This window comes from Elephantulus edwardii, unplaced genomic scaffold (assembly GCF_000299155.1).
Source record: "Elephantulus edwardii isolate Elephantulus edwardi_28Jun2011 unplaced genomic scaffold, EleEdw1.0 scaffold00166, whole genome shotgun sequence".
Lineage (NCBI taxonomy): Eukaryota > Metazoa > Chordata > Mammalia > Macroscelidea > Macroscelididae > Elephantulus > Elephantulus edwardii.
The window spans coordinates 5,770,153-5,780,925 of NW_006399916.1; the positions used below are offsets into that span (position 1 = coordinate 5,770,153).

General features: G+C 40.0%; 1 pseudogene; it reads left to right on the plus strand.

Moving 5' to 3' along the window:
* Nucleotides 1–10,187: 10,187 nt before the first annotated feature.
* The window catches only part of LOC102864375, a 1,706-nt pseudogene continuing 1,120 nt past the window's right edge, over nucleotides 10,188–10,773 (plus strand).

The following is a 10,773-nucleotide window of genomic DNA, read 5'->3' on the forward strand; positions in this document are numbered from 1 at the left end:
TCTCCACAGCAGTCAACAACAACATGCAGACCATGATACATACGTAACAACAACAGAAGCAGCAGCAGAAGCATATTCACTTTAGGTGGATTTTGGTTGAAATGTGGATGATCTCAGTTGGAATGTGAATGCTCAGACCAAGCTCTTGATCCCACCTCCAGCGTCAGCTCCCCATCTGATCTCCCTCCAGTTTAGGGCTGGGGGGGTGTGGTGTGAGGTTGGTGTCTCCGTTTTTCTGCTGAGGATTCGTTCACCCCATTCCCATCACTCCCAACGTGGAGACTGTGGTGCAGGGTGAGGAGAGACCACAGGACATCTCTTACTTGGATGGGCCCAGTTCCCTGCCAGTAAGCTAAGTTGGGACACTTTCTTTGAATCTGGGGAGAGTTCACAGTGACTTTTCTCTTGAGACACATTTGCAAGTCAGGTCAGGTTGTAATAAAAAAAGATGGTACTCGGCTTCCTGCCACTACCAGCCAATTGAGAAGAGACAATACTTGGGTCTTTTCAGTGTACTTTATCAGAAGCCAGTGATCCAAGAGAAAACACCCACACTGATGCTGTGTGGACCATTTCCTGATGTCTCAGGACCACGTCAGGCTTTTTAACGGGGTGGTCAGAGGGGAAAGGACTGTAGGAAGGGTCCTGGAAGGAGGTGTCCAGGGGTCTGATAGGGTTGCTTGTTCCACAAATGTCTCTTCATGTAATGGTTGTCAAATATCCTCTGTTTGAGGTTCGAGGTAGGTGGATAGTTCTCAGGCTTCCTTGTTGATGGTGCATTCTTCAAGTAATTTCTCAGTATTTTTGTGACTTGGTCACAAATCCTTTGTTCTGGGAAGAACAATCTCACAGCTAGCTAAGCATTCAAGTTAAAGGATGTTCCATAGACCACTCTTTACTATAGTTCTAAACTTATAAACGATATCTGAGCTTCTTTCACATGTGGGGGACCACTTTTGGGTGATTTGTGCCCAGTCCTTGTGGCTTGTCTTCGCCTTCTTGTGGTTGTGAGTATCTCTGTCCCTCCACGTGATCCTATCGGTCAAGTTCCCGATGGTCTTTTCTGGCTTCCACCTGCTGTGATCTACATCTGGTTTAACGCTCAGCTCAGATGTTGCTTGTCTGATAAATTCTGGACAGAAGGTTGACCCTGGCTCAGGTGCTTCCTCCTGACTCTGTCACTGAGGCAGTTGTTGTTAGGTGCTCCTGAGTCAACTACAATTTGTGGTGACCCTATGAGCAACAGCTCTGAATGTCAGTCTGTCCCATGCCATCCTCATGATTGCTGTCCTGAAGCCATTGTAGTGGTCACTATGCCAGTCCACGTTGTTGGAGGCCTTCCTCTCTTACATTGACCCTCCACCTTTCCCAGTATGTTATTTCTCTCCAAGGACTGATTCTGCCTGACCACACGCTCAAAGTAAGTTAGACGAAATTTCACCACCCTTGGCTCTAAGGAGCACCCTGGTTGAACTTCCTCCAAGACAGACTTGTTTGTTCTTTTGGTGGTCCATGGGATACTTGACATTCCAGTACTCTTCTCCAACACCACACTTCAAAGGCTCTGATTCTTCTTTGGTCTTCTTCCCCACCTTTATTTTTATTTTATATTGGTTTGCATACAAAATTAATATATATTGGGTATCATTCATGTTTATTGAATTTCACACATTCCTAAATTCACATTGTGTTTCAAATGATCACTAAAGTTCATTGTGTGAATCAAAAACTTTTTTACAATAGGGTGAAAAGAAAACCTACTGACTGGGAAAAAATTGAGTACCATCTCAGACAAGGGTCTTATAAAAGTTTACAGAATCTTACAGGGACTCCACAAGAATAAGACTGATAACCCAATTACAAAATGGGCAAAAGGCATTGGAAAGACCTTTTCACAGAGGAAGATATTCAGATGGCCAGCCGATACATGAAAAAATGCTCCAAATCACTGGCAATAAGAGAGATGCAAAATCAAACCCACTATGAGATACTATCTTACTCCAGTGGCAGTGGCAAAGTTTACCAAGACAAATGTTAACAAGTAACAAATATTGGAGAAGATGCAGAGAGATGGGAACTCTCATACACTGTTGGTGGGATTTTAAAGTGGTACAACCACTCTGGAAGGCAGTTTGGCAAAGAGCTGAACACAGAAATTCTGTATGACTCAGTTATTCCAGTACTAGGAATATATCCCTAGAAAATTAGGACTGAGATGCAAATGGAGATTTATACACCAATGTTCATAGCAGCATTATTCACTATCAAAAGACCATGGAAACAGCCCAATGTCCAACCACAGTTGGATGGATTCAGAACTTGTGGTGCATTCACAAAATGGAATATATAGCACTCAGGAGCAATGACTTAGAAAATTACTATATAACTTGGGAGGGACTGCAGAGTGTTATGCTAAGTGAACTCAGTCCCCTAAGGACAAATACTCTTTGAGACCATTATTGTAGAAATAGATAACTAGTAAAATATATATGAGGATCCAAAGGGATAAGGGTAGGAGTAGTGAGAGGGGTGAGGATGGGCAAGGGGAAATCATAGGGTCACACGATTTGATGGATGGATGGAGGGGTAAAGGAAATGGGAAAGATCTGGTGTCTTATTTCCATACCTTTTTTTTTTCTATAATTATATTTTATTAATTTTCATAAACATTTACAGAGATTTTGGGCTTCCACTCATTCATTGTTGCACTATTCTCTCTACCCTCCTCCCAGTTTGTTCTTGTCCAAATGCCACAGTGCTTGTCAAAGCCAGTTCTGATTAATCTTCTTTGTCAGTGTATCCTTTGCCATTCTCTATCACTCCTCCCTGAGAGAGACTTCACCCTGAGTCATAAGGAAAAGGGGACGGCGTATTCTCTTAGCTACTTCCTGCTGAAAAGGGACGCTGTGGGTTTCAGGGTGAAGATCTTCTCTCACTACTCTAAAGGGCCCCTTTGGCAGTAGGAAACACATAGACTATTATGGAGATTGATTTTGGAATTCAGATGCACTCTTATTGATTGTGCTTGGCTGTACATGTACATATCCTTCAAGATGTATCATGGGGGTGTTGCAACCTAGAAGACACAAATTTGACTAACAAGTTATAAGTACATGAGTCCAAAAATTATGGAAAAGTAAAAGAAAAGATTCTTTCATTGTTTTACAAACCCTCCCCCAGGTCCCCTCCACCATGCAGCCCTCGCTCTAGTCTCCTGTGATGACAGAAACACCCAGTTACATCTCTCTTTTAGACGGTTCTCTCCCTCCTCTGCTTCAGTGCAGTATACATTATTGAACCCATCTTACTCAGTGTCTCCCTAACCCCAAGGACAGTCCCATTCTACAACAGTGGCATCATGTAATATTTGTCCTTTTGTGACTGGGATATTTCACTCAGCATAATGTTCTCCAGAGTCAACCATTTTGAATAATATTGCATGAGTTCCTTGTTTTTTAATGCAGCATAGTATTCCATTGTGCGAATATACCACAGCTTCTCTAGCCATTCGTTTGTTGATGGGCACTTAGGTTGTTTCCAACTCCTTGCTATTGTGAACAAAGCTGCAATGAACATGGGTGTGCATATATCTGCTTGGATGTCAGCTATATTTCCATACCTTTTCAATCTATACAGAATGGATCATCTGGAAGGCTGGGTTTTATGAGGAGCGTGGCATCAGGATTGGAAGGAGACTCATCAACAATCTGTATTACACAGATGACACAACCTTGCTTGCTAAAACAGAGGATCTGAAGCTCTTGCTGCAGAAGGTCAAGGACTGCAGCCTTCAATAGGGATTGAAGTCCAACATTAAGAAAACAAAGATTCTCACCACTGGACCAATTAACAGCATCATGACAGACAATGAAGCGATTGAGATTATTAACAGCTTCAGTTTGCTTAGCTCCACAATCAACACTGTTGCTACCAGCCAGGAAACTGAATTGCATTGGAAAAGTCTACTGTCAGAGACCTCTCCAAAGTACTGAAGATCAATGATGTCAGTCTGGAGACTAAGGTGTGCCCAATTTAGGCAATGGCCTTTGCATTTATTTGCTATTTGTCAGAAAACTGGACAATGATTAGGGATGATAGGAGGAGAATTGATGCCTTTGAGCTGCGGTGCTGGAGAAGAGTATTGAATATACCATGGATTTCTAGGAGCGCAAACAGTTTCATCCTAGAGAGGGTGAAATCAGGCTTCTCCTTGGAGGCAAGGATTCTGAAGCTTTGTACTTTGTACATGTTACAATGAGGGACCAGTCCTTAGAGAGGGATGTCATGCTTAGGAGTAGGGAGAGGAAGACCTTTGTTGAGATGAATTGACTCAGTGACTGGGGTAATGAGGGTAGGTGTGTCAGAGACAGTAAGATTGGCACAGGATAGAGCAGGGTTTAGGGCTGTTGTACATACGGTCACTATGAGTTGCAAGTGACTCGATGGCACATAACAACAACAACAACATCATCCTAACCCTGAACACCTGAGATTCTGCTGTTACCCTTTTGATTTACGTACTACTTGGTACCGACTCATAGCTGACCTTCCAGCAGGTTGTCAAAGATAGTAAGTTGTGTGACAGGAGATTGCCCATCTTTCTGCCGCAGGGCAGCTTGGTAGATAAGAACCACTTGCCTTTAGGTTACCAGTGCAATGCCTTACTCACTAGGCCACCAGAGCTCCCTGATACACTATCACTGTTGTATATTCTAGTTCTGGTTTATTTTATTCTATCTTCAAAAACTAAGCATATTTATAATTTTTGTAATATATCTTTAATGTATATTTATTCATATATATTTATAATTTTATCTGCTCATAATAATCTTTTTTATATCTCCATTTTCCCTTTCTGGGATCCTTTAAAAAAAATTCTGCAGTACGTGAGAGTCTGTGTAGTGGCAAACTCTCTCAATTTTTATTGGTCTAAAAATAGTTCTTTTCCTCTTCTTATTCTTAAAAAACTTCCATTTTTATTGGGGACAAGAACAGTCTAAATTTCTCTACTGCTGTTAGGGAAGAAATGCTATTATGAAGATACTGCCTCTTGATTGTTTGGGATTTGCATGGTCAGTTTTTGCGCTCGTGTCCTGCATGTTTTGCAGGTGGACTCACTGCTTTGATGCTGGCTGCTAATCTCGACCTTTGGGGGCCTCGTTTGTGCACAGCGGGACTGTTCCCGAAGACCCACGGCTAAGTCCTTTCAGAAGCAGACTCTCAGGTCTATTCCCTCAACTGTTTCTGGGAGGGTTGAATTGCTGACCTTTTAGCTAGGAATCCAGTATTTAACCATTTGCATCCTCAAAGATTCCTCCTACACATTTAATAAATACATTTCCCCAGGTTCTCTCCCTCCATACAGTTAATGAAACACTGATCTAAATTTCCACAAGAATGCAACCTTGGATTTTTTTTTATATCAGGCTTCAGTTCCCTCAACTGAGAATATATTTCTCTCCTACATTTATGAAGTGCATTTTTCCTGGATATAGAATTCTGATTGACAGTTATTTTCTTTCAGCATTTAAACAATGTGCCACTTGTTTCTGCCAGCCTGTTCTCTGATGAGAAATTATCTGTTTCAGAATTCCCTTTTGGGTGATGTGTGGCTCTGCTCTGGACACTTTGTATTTTTCTTCTTTGTCTTTAGATTTTAGCAACTTGGTTATGATATATCTCAGCATGGATTTTGGGGTTTATCTTGTTTGGGGTTTTCAGAGTTTCTTGTATCTGAAACTTTTTATATTCTATCAAATTTCAGGCATTTTTTTCCTCAAATGTGGCTTCAATACCACACTCTTTTCTTTTTCTTATAGTTTACTGACATGGATGTTCAATCTCTTTCTATTGTCACAGTTCAAAGAATCTTTGCTCTTAATTTTCATGCTTTTTTTCTTTTTACAAATTCACCGTCTCTTCTTCCATCTACACTCCTCCACTGAGCCAATTCACTATGTATTTTTTGTTTCAGTTATTTTACATTTATAAAACCCTCCCTTATATGTTCTCTTCCCTTGTTAGATGTTCTATCTTAATATTCACTGCTAGAAAATCTTTCCTTCCTTGTTGGAGCATTTTATAATGACTGCTTCATAGTCTTTGCCAGATAATACTAACATTCATGTATGCCATCGCTGCACTGCTCTCTTTTCCCTGGCAAGTTCAAATATCCCTGGTTCTTTGTGTAGAGAGTAACTTTGAATCATATCTTAATGATTTTTATTACTTTGCTACGTAACTGATTCTGTTTTAAACCCTGTGGAGAATGTTTTTGTTTTTTATTTAACCCACAATTAACCTGATTAAATCTAGACTGTGAGTTCCAACCTACCTTCTGTGGAGAGAGGTTTCAGAGTCAGTTTAATTTTAAACCATTGCAATGCTATTTATATCAGTTCCATATGTGCACCACCCCATGGCCATTCGGGATTTCTATGGTAGCCTATATGTTAGTTTGTTCTCAAGGTCATTGAAGAACTTAATGATCAGAGCCACATAACTTTGGAGCTAGCCCAGGAATTCATGCACAGCTTTGCTTTCTTTTTCTCTGTTGTTTCTCTTTTTGGTACGAAGCATCTTTTGTGAGTACCCTCACGTCTGCTGCAGCAGGGGGAAGCTTAGAGTGGGTAGGTAGTACACGCTTCATCAGTGTTTTGAGTACATAAAACTCAACGTGCTTGTTGCTTTTGGCTTTTCAAAGTTCCCAACTTCTGTCTGCACTTGGTCCCTGAACTTACTGGGCTAGACAGGGTGGAGTGTGTTTATCCCATCTTACCCAGAACTGGAACTTTAGATCAGACATTTGTAAACAACACTGAGGTTTTCTGGACCACTAACTTCCTAGATGAGCTATTTTGGATCCCCAGACCATGTTATAAATGCAAACTCATGTGAGGGCTAACTGTGGCCAAGGGTTCCTGGGGGAAAATTTCTGTTTCACACAACACCAAGTTTTGAGACAAGCATTTTTCTAGTCTCTAATCTAGTCATTTCTTACACTATGAATGCATTTCTCAGGGATATCAGTTTCGTAGGGGACTTTGAATATTTATTATTAGACTCTCAACCTTGTCTCCTGTTTGATGTGCTTCTCAAGATCTAGAAACTTAGAGCTCAAGTTACTGAGGTTGGCAAACATGCTTAAGGTGAAAACTGACTTTGGTCATCTCTTGTTTGAATTTCCCCATGTCTACTTTGGGTTCTTGATTTTATTTAGCATTTCAACTCTAATTATTTCTTAGTTTCTTGATGCTCTTAAAAATATTTTTACTTAGGTTTTTTTTTTTTTCATTAGAGGATCAGGTTTATTATATATTTTTCCACTTTACATAAATTGATTTTGAGATACCTGCAAGATAACAATATACCTGTGAAGTATCAGCCATTGGATATGTAAGTCTGCAGCCTATGGATGAAGTCTGTATAAGACACCATTTTTTGAGACATCATCACACACATGGTTTTTAAAATTCATCATTTATTTTTAAATTTTCATGCATTGTTGCACATTTTTCTCCTCATCCTCCCCTTACCCTCCCCCAGTTTTCAATGCATCTTTTATTTAGATTATTGTCATGCAAATAATGACTAATCATATATTCCGTGTAAATAGTTCTTTTCCTTATCTGTTCTAATGCAGTGTTCATTATCTATCTCCTCTTTTCCTAGCTTCCCTTTAACCCCCGTGTCAGTCCTGTTTTAGAACAGTGGTGTTTTGCAGTGTTTGTCCTCTTGTGACTTATGTATTACACTCAGCACAATGTCCTCCAGGGTCACCCATGTTGTGTAATGTTTTATGAGTTCATTGTTTTTCCATTCTGTGTAGTATTTAATCATGTGAATGTACCACAGTTTTTCTGTCTATTTGTTTATTACCACTTGGGTTGCTTCCATCTCTTTCTATTGTGAATAATTCATTAACTAGCATGGTGTGCATACATCTGTTTGAGACATATTTCTGTTTTTGTTTTTTTTTTTAAGAGTATATTCCAAGTAGTGGAATTGCTGGATCAAATGGTATTTCTGTTCCCAACTTTTTGAGAAAACACCAGACCTCCTTTACTTTTCAAAAAAATTTGTGATTTTAATGAAAGTTTACAGAAAAGTTGGGTTTTCATTCATTCACTGTTGCCCATTTTCCTCCCTTAGCCCTCCTCTCAATGCACCCCTTATTCCAGATTGTTGTAACACATATAATGCTTAATCATATATTCCTTTCAGATAATTCTTTCCCTCATATGTTCCAATGTAGTGTTTATTATTTACCTACTCTTTTCTCATTCTTTTCCTGATCTCCCATATCTGTCTTAATCTGTAACAGTGGTGTTATGCAGTTTTGCTCTTTTGTTACTGACTCAAAAAAAGTCAGTTTTTGTTATTTATATTTTACTCAGCAGAATGTCTTTGAGGATCCCCCATGTTGTGTAATGTTTTATGTTTTCATTATTTTTCAATGTTGCATACTATTCCACTGTGTACAGACTATAGTCTTCGCAATTATGCGCTGTGCATGGGAGAGTTGGACAGTGAATAGGGATGATAGAAAGAGAATTGATGCCTTTGAGCTGTGGTGCTGGAGAAGAGTGTTGAATATACCATGGACTGCTAGGAGAACAAACAGGTCTGTCCTGGAGAGGGTGAAGCCAGAATGCTCCTTGGAGTCAAGGATTCTGAAGCTTCGTCTGACATACTTTGGACATGTTGCAAGGAGGGACTGGTCCTTGGAGAGGGACATCATGTTTGGGAGAGTGGAGGGGCGGTGTGGGAGAGGGAGACCCTCGATGAGATGGATCGATTCTGTGAGTGGAGTGGTCTGAATGTTTGAGTGTTTGAGATGGCGAAGTTGGCACAGAATAGAAGGGCATTTAGGGCTCTTGTACGTAGGGTCGCTATGAGTCACAAGTGACTCGATGGCACATAACAACAACAACAAATGTACCATAATTTTTCTATCCATCCATTTGTTGATAGGCTAAAATTTTTTGTCCAATATTTTAAGTTGTTTACAGTGATTGCTTTTTAGCTACTGTCAAATTGGCTTCAAACATGATGATCTTATGATTTATGGAACCCCAAGTTTCCTGATTCTGTTCCATCCTCACAGTCACTGACATGCTTGAGTTCATTCAGACAATGCTCTGTTGTGGTTTATTTACTCATTTTCTGAAGCAGATCACTTGGTTTCTTTTCCTAGTCTCTCTTACCTAGAAACATGCTGAAATCTGTCCACTTTGGGTGACCCTGCTGGTATTATAGGCATCAGTGACATGCAAGCTGTTATAGTACAACAAACTGACTGACAGGTATTCATTGTAGCAAGAGAATTGGTGGTTTTATTTGGAATGACTGGAAATGACAGAACCTAGAAGTATGCTTTTGACTCCTAATTATGCTCACAACTTTGTTAATCTTATATAACTTTATAAATGTGTGCTCCTTTCTTTAGGGAATTTTTGATTTCTGTGTGTTTCTTTCATCTGTGTTATTTAATATATTCATCCATAGAAGTCCCACATTTAACATCTTCTACTCAAATGATTGAAAGGGTATGGAGAGAGGCTACCCCAAGCATTTTCCTGATTTTAAACCACAGTGTTCCTTTGTTTTGTTCACACAATAATTTCTAGATCTGTGTATAGTTTTTGCATGCACAAGTGTTCTGGGATCCTATTCTCAATGTTATCCATATTTTATTATGATCTACATAGTCATATGCCTTTGAATAATCAATAAAGCACAAATAATCATCTCTATGGTACCATACCTATTCAATCTGTATGCTGAGCAAATTAAAAAGCTAGACCATATGAAGAAGAATGTGGCATCATGATTGCAGGAAGACTCATCAACAACTTGTATTATGCAGACAACACAACTTTGCTTGCAGAAAGTAAAGAAGGCTTCAAACATTTGCTGCAGAAGATCAAAGACTAGAACCATCAATATGGTTTATACTTCACCATCAAGAAAACCAGAACTCTCACCACAGAGCCAATAGGTAGCATCATGATAGATAAGAAAAGATTGAAGCTGTCAATTGTTGAATTTTATTTGGATTCACAATCAACACTCATGGTAGTGGCAGTTAAGAAGTCAAAAGATGTGTTGCGACACGGTTTTGGTTCAGAGTCGCATTGGACGATCTGTACTGGCGGCCTACCCGCAGCTGCTTTTGTCTCACAACCATGTCCACTAATGAAAATGCTAATTCAGCACCTGCCCGGCTTAACAGATTCAAGAACAAGGGGAAAGACAGTACAGAAATGAGGCGGCGCCGCATTGAAGTTAATGTGGAGCTGAGGAAAGCTAAGAAGGATGACCAGATGCTGAAAAGGAGAAATGTAAGCACTTTTCCTGATGATGCTACTTCTCCACTGCAGGAAAACCGCAACAACCAGGTTACTGTAAATTGGTCAGTTGATGACATTATCAAAGGCATGAATAGTAACAGTTTGGAGAGCCAGCTTCAAGCTACGCAAGCAGCTAGGAAACTGCTTTCCAGGGAAAAACAACCCCCCATAGACAACATAATTTGGGCTAGCTTAATTCCAAAATTTGCGTCCTTCTTGAGCAGAAATGACTGTGCTCCCATTCAATTTGAATCTGCTTGGGCACTCACTAACATTGTTTCCGGGACGTCAGAACAGACCAAGGCTGTGGTAGATGGAGGTGCTATCCCAGCTTTTATTTCTCTTTTGGCATCTCCTCATGTTCACATCAGTGAACAAGCTATATGGGCTCTAGGAAACATTGCAGGTGATGGCTCGTCTT